Source organism: Bos indicus, chromosome 6 (assembly GCF_029378745.1).
Source record: "Bos indicus isolate NIAB-ARS_2022 breed Sahiwal x Tharparkar chromosome 6, NIAB-ARS_B.indTharparkar_mat_pri_1.0, whole genome shotgun sequence".
Classification (NCBI taxonomy): Eukaryota; Metazoa; Chordata; class Mammalia; order Artiodactyla; family Bovidae; genus Bos; species Bos indicus.
Genome location: NC_091765.1, coordinates 87,098,997 through 87,105,947, shown reverse-complemented (window position 1 = coordinate 87,105,947; position 6,951 = coordinate 87,098,997).

Genomic DNA, 6,951 nt, shown 5'->3' with positions numbered 1-6,951 from the left:
CTGGGTGTTCATTGGAAGGACTGATACTGAGGCTGAAACTCCAATACTTTGGCCACCTCATGAGAAGAGTTGAATCATTGGAAAAGACCCTGATGCTCGGAGGGATTGAGGGCAGGAGGAGAAGGGGACGACAGAGGATGAGATGGCTGGATGGCATCACCGACTCGATGCACATGAGTTTGGGTAAACTCCAGGAGTTGGTGATGGACAGGGAGGCCTGGCGTGCTGTGATTCGTGGGGTCACAAAGAGTCAGACACGACTGAGCGGCGGAACTGAACTGAACTGAACTCTCCTCTCCTGGAATCTGGATGGTCTTGGGACTGCTTTGATCAACAGAATACAGTGAAAGTGAAGCTGTATGCTTTCGAGGCTGGGTCATAAGAGATGATGCAGTTATCACTTTGTTTGCTAGAACAGTCATGCTGGGAGCCTTGAGCTGCCACATAAGAAATCCAACTGTCCTAAGGCTAACATGCTTGGCTCCAAGCCAAACAACTTGAAGCGCCATATGAAGAGGCCAGCTATGGGCAGTCCAGTTGATAGTTCTAGCCTTTTCAGCACAGGCCCGATTCATAGGAGTGAAAGTGAAAGTGAAGTTGCTCAGTCGTGTCCAACTCTTTGCGACCCCATGAACTGTAGCCTACCAGGCTCCTCTGTCCTTGGGATTTTCCAGGCAATAATACTGGAGTGGATTGCCATTTCCTTCTCCAGGGGATCTTCCCGACCCAGGGATCAAACCCGGGTCTCCTGCATCATAGGAGTGAAGGGGCCTCCAAATGATTCCAGCCCCAAGTCATTGAATCACCCCTCAGCCCTCGAATTTTCTCAGCTAAAATCCTAGACACTGTGGAGCAGAGACAAGCAATCTTGCTGTTCCTTGGCCTGACCCACAGAACCTGTGAGCATAATAAAATGATTATTGTAAGCTAGTAAATGTTGGGGTATTTCATTAAGCAGCAGTAGTATCCAGGTCAGCCTGTTAATCAAACATTCAGGGACTAAATACATACAAGCTATAATCCTATAAGATGCTGCTTGTACAGTTAAATACTACATTCTGAGAGGAGCATGCAGTTCTCAAAGTTCTGAAACTGTCATTTTACCTCTTCAAATAAAGGTATGAGTGGTGACTATGGGACAGACAAAGAATCAAGTTCAGACGTAAACTTGGCACTTAATTCTTGGTAAAATTAAGTTTGGGAGTAAAGCATATTCAATTTTGATAAAAGCTCAAGTCAAATGAGGCCATATTTTAAAGCCCTGATGCACATACCCACATTTCAAATCTTGTGACTTCCCTCTATTTCATAAGCAGTTTTTCTACAGCTATTGCTAGGTTCACATGAGTAGAGCTACCATTAGAATAGACTGCTGATAGACATAATTCCTGTATGACAGATGGTTAGGGGCTCGGAACACAAAGTTGTTTTGTTTTCAGAAACAACCTTCTACATTTTTTTTTTCTTTTCCTAATAATCAATGTTTTATCTTCACCTTTCTTTCAGAAAGTATGAAATAGGAGAATTTGGCCTTGGAGAGTAGGATTTTTTGTTTTGTTTTGTTTTTTTGGCTGTGCCTTGCAGGATGCAGGATCTTAATTCCCCCGCTAGGGATCGAACCTGCATTCCTGCACTGGCCATGTGGAGTCTTAACCTCTGGACCACCACGGAAGTCCCAACAATATATTTTTTTTTTTTTTCAAAATAATACCTCGATTTAAAAACTGTCTTAAAACAATGTACTGAATTTTAAAAGTGAATTGTCTTCCTAGGAATTAGTGCCTGCTATCCTTGAGTGAATAAAGTCAATTTGTTGTACCTCAACAACAATCAGAAATATTCGGTGAGTGGTCACTTGCATATGAGTGACTATAGCAAGCACTAACAATAAATTACATTGCTGAGATAGCAGGTATTTTAGCTGATCTTGGATCATATTTAACTCCTTAGTGAGTCAGTAGGTTTTGATTGATATGACTCTTGCAGATCCATAATCAATATGAAAGTTTTAGTCTTTTACGGGTAAAATAAACTGAACTCAAGGCCCTTGACCCTACTCCCTGCCTCACTATTATGCCGTATGGATAATACCAGTATTGGTACTCTAGCAGGAGTGTTAAGATTCAGGAAACCAGTAAAAAATTGTAACTATGTGTGTTTATATATCTTTTTTCATTTCTTTTCAAAGAAAGAAACTGACATACTCAATATTTAGAGCCTTAGAATGTCCTGGCTTCCATATGGAAGTTTTTATTTTGAAAATTATGGGGTCATGTCATTTTTTTGAATGATGTGCTCTAACAGCTTCAAAACAAATATCTGTTTTCCAAACAGTTTAAATTTATGGGCTTGTTATATTTCATCAATGTACACTCAGTAAGAAATAGGATAAGAAATTATTTTAAACCAGGGGTCATCAAACTTTTTCTGTATAGATAGTAAATGATTTTGGCTTTGACAGCCATACATTATGTCTCAACTACTCTTAACTCTGCCATTGTTGTGAGAAATCGGCTGTGGGTAATATGCTAATGAATGGTTGTGGCCAGACTTACCCACACTTTGCCAACCCCTTGTTAAAACTAAAGGCAGACTACATTAATAAAATATACTGGAATGTAAGGGCTTCCCGGGTGGTGCAGTGGTAAAGAATCATCTGCCAATGAAGGAGACGCAAGAATTGCGGGTTCAATCCCTGGCTTGGGAAGATCCTTTGGAGGAGGAAATGGCAACCCACTCCAGTATTCTTGCCTGGAAAATTCCGTGGACAGAAAAGGGCAATAGTCCATGAGGTCGAAAAGAGTTGGACATGACCAAGCACACACACACACACACACACACACACTGGAATGTAAACATGTTTATTTATGAAAAGATCTACCTTTGAAGTCTTGTTAGTATGTCTTTATACCTCTTGTTTTGTTTTATTGCAGACTCTACCATGCCACTTCACTTGGCCTACCTTCACAGTTGCAGCAGACTTAGTCAATCATATTGCATCAATGATTGGAATGCCACAAAACTACTCTGAGACACCACTGCAGAAAGAAACAGATTGAAAGACTACATCTAGCATTTTAGAGCTGGAGAGAGGTGTGAAAGTACTAGTTCAAAATATTTAGCAGAGCATCCTGTTACCTTGTGTAGGTTCATCTAGATTTAAAATGATCGCTAATGTGGGGTGAATTCCTCAGAGCTACTAAAAGCACACCCAGTGAAGTGGACATTCCCATGTCACTTAAATTAGACAACCTAATAAAACTAGAATAACGAACACAAAGCCCACACCCTAACCATTCTCACGATTAAGCAAAAGTCAAAGAAAATGGTAGATTAATAGATTAACTTTCTAAAGTATTTATATTCCTCTGGTCAACCTAGCTTAATTTTTCCCCCCAGTTTGAGTTACTAATCACTTCCACAAAAGTCATCTCCCTTCTACCTGTATGACTCTGATTTCTAGCTCCGTGACCCCTAATCTCTGCCAAATATTGAATCATTACTGATAAAGAAGCACAGAACAATTTTAGGAACATTGTATTAGTTGAAAAATAATGTTACCAAAAGTAATAACAATAAAATCAGGAGAAATAAAGGAGGTGAAAAAATAAACGGAGCTGAAATATCAAATAAATATGTCTAATGAATCCTTGAGTGTCTTGTCTTCCTAATCTTACATAAAGAAATTTTGACCATAGATGGTAGTCTTAAGTAATTATTTTTCTTTTCTACAGTCTTTCCAAGTTTTGAACCAAAATGTGGCACAGTGGTGAGATGCTCTTTCTTAGTAATAATCTTTAGTTCTTTCTGGAGTGAATCCACTAATCTACTTTACCCTGTGCTCTACAATCATTAATGATTCACAACCATTCTTGTGAACTACGACTCTGTTTAAAAGATAAAGATGAAAAAAAAAAAAAAAAAGATAAAGATGAGATCAGGGCAAGGTTAGCTGGGACAGAACACAGGTGTTCCACCACTTAGCCTTGAACTGAGACCACTAAAACCTTGGAATTACCTGATTAACAACCAGGCACTTACCTGAAAGTTTTGGTATCAAGTGGGATGTAACTGTCCTAATCCTTATGTTGATAGGACGATCTGGCTATGAAGATTTGCTTTGTAACAGGAGTCAAAGAGGAAAGAGCATGAGCTTTGGAGTCTGACCAATCTGGGGTTGAGGCTTCACTCTACTGTTTATTCTAGGAGTGCTTGCGTGCTAAGTTGCTTCAGAGCCCAGCTCTTTGCGACCCCATGGAATGTAGCCCTCCAGGCTCCTCTATGCATGGAGTTTTCCAGGCAAGAATACTGGAGTGGATTGCTGTTCCCTTCTCCAGGGGATCTTCCTGACCCAGGAAGAGACAGGGATCAAACCCATGTCTCTTATGTCTCCTGCATTGGTAGGTGGGTTCTTTACCACTAGCGCCACCTGGGAAGCCCTCTACTATCATGGTGGTGGTCGGCTCTCAGTCAGGTGGTAAAGGTGGGGGTACTACTGGTAATTCAGTAATCATGCGAAGAAAAGACAATTATAGTGCCAAAATAATATTAAACAGCCCTCTTGGTCCATCAAACATATTGAATGCCTCAATCCATATTCTATCTTCAACCGAGTGAGCAAGAATATTATCTCTTTAAAGTGATATTGATTGATGTAAGGCCACTGCTTGGCATGGAAATAAGCACTGGAATAGTCTTCACTATTAAATTCATCCTCTTATTTCCTATGGAACTGCAAACCTCACTGTAATCCTACACTCAATTAGTAGATTGGGGTGGGAGTAAGGTCAGAAGAGGAGAGAAATAGATGCCTTTCTACACATTTTTATTTCTTTCTTAAACTCTGAGAACAGAATTAAACTCTGAGAGTAGACAGTATTCTTTCCCATTGTATCATGGTTTCTTTCTTTCATGTCTTAAAAAGTACTTATAAAGATATTCTAACCCAAGTGGTTCCCAACCTTTGGGCACCAGGGACCATTTTCATAGAAGAAAATTTTTCCAGACAGAGGGTGGCGGGGTGATGGGGGAATGAGGGGGTGGGTGGAGGGTTGCAAGGGGTGAGGAATGGTTTGCGGATGATTCAAGCTCATTACACTTATTTTGCACTTTATTTCTATGATTATTACATCAGCTCCACCTCAGATCATCAGGCATTAGATCCCAGAGGCTGCAGACCCCTGACCTAACACAATGTTAGACCTAGAGTCTATAACTGTCTTTTATCACCTGCCATGCTTCTAGTTGATTTTGCTCTTCACTCTGAATTTTGTTTTGAATTCTGTTCACTCAACAATTTATACAGTATATGTGTCAAATACTATGCTCAGTATTGGGAATAAACAACAGCTAACAAGATGTGGCAATGGCAACCCACTCCAGTACTCTTGCCTGGACAATCCCATGGATGGAGGAGCCTGGTGGGCTGCAGTCCATGGGGTCTAGGAGTCGGACACGACTAAGCAACTTCACTTTCACTTTTCACTTTTATGCGTTGGAGAAGGAAATGGCAAGCCACTCCAGTGTTCTTGCCTGGAGAATCCCAGGGACGGGGGAGCCTGGTGGGCTGCTGTCTCTGGGGTCACACAGAGTCGGACATGACTGAAGTGACTTAGCAGCAGCAGCAGCAGCAACAAGATGTGACACAGTGCTTGTTCTCATGGTGCTTACTGTAGAGTTCCCACGGAAAAGAGATACTAAATAAATATACAAATAAGCAATTTGCTAATTACAGATAGGATCAGACAACAGTCCTCATAGAGAGTGAATAGATGGAGATTTGCTCTAGGAAGTCTGGTGAGCTATCGCCTCTGTACCTCCTGGGATAGCAACTGAAGATAGCTTTCCTGTCTCCACATTCCACGCTGCTGACCTCATCCCCGCAGTAAAACCCAACAATGGGAGATGGATGAGGATGCCCAGGTAGGGCAATAAATGTTCCTGTAGAGTAGGTTAATGAAATAATCACATTGCCACATGATACCTTTTCTCACCCTATAACACTGTACTTGCCTTCAGGGAAATCACACAAATTGTTTATTTAAGACACACTGAGAAGCTTATTTGTTTTGTGGAGGAGAACTCAGGGTGATGTTTCCATCAGAACTCTGTGACTCTCTCATGTTTCCAGCTTCATAAAGGAAAATCTAGTTGGAAACACTGAAGTCTCTTCTCCTTCTGCCCCCTGATAAATACAACCCCCTCCCCACCCCGCTCAGGCACACAGCCCTAATCAGTACTGCAGAAGTATGGTTTCTTTGCAATTTTCTGCAGTCCTAGGATTTTTATATTTATCTGGAGATAAATACTACTGAAAGTACTGCTTCTCTAAAATATAGGTCTTCCTCCAGAGTTCATCAAAGTCTCGTTTTTAACATCTACCCAGTATATGAAAGAAGAGTGTTACTATAAGGAAACAATTAGTCAAAGCCCTTTTTTCCCTAATTATTAGGATTGTAGTTGCATTGTTTTTACTTTTCAAATGTGGTTAAAAGATATATTACAAGCCACCAACACTGTGTTGCTAGTCTGGATATTTTTGTCAAACTGTCTTCATTTATGTACTTTCCTTAGACGAAGGTTGTTTGGGTTTTCTGTTTTTTTCATAGGTCCCTTCTTTTTTCTCCGCTTTTTTACCTCATCCTTCATCTATGCTGTCTTCCATCTTATGATACTCACGATATCACATTCCCTTCCCTCTGCCCACATCCTCCCCACAGTTTCAAGCTTCTTCTCATTATATAAGCTGTTTTCTGAATATGTAAGGTGAATGTTCCTTTGCTTCCTATTAAATAGCCATAAAGTGGATTCCACATGAGAAAAGCTCAATATGTAACAGAGTTACAATTTTGTCAAGCACCAAAAAAATGGCATCGAGTAAAATTTGACATTTATAATGGCTGTCCCTGTGTTCTTGGGGGGGAAAAATAGGGTGAGAGTTAACACTTACCT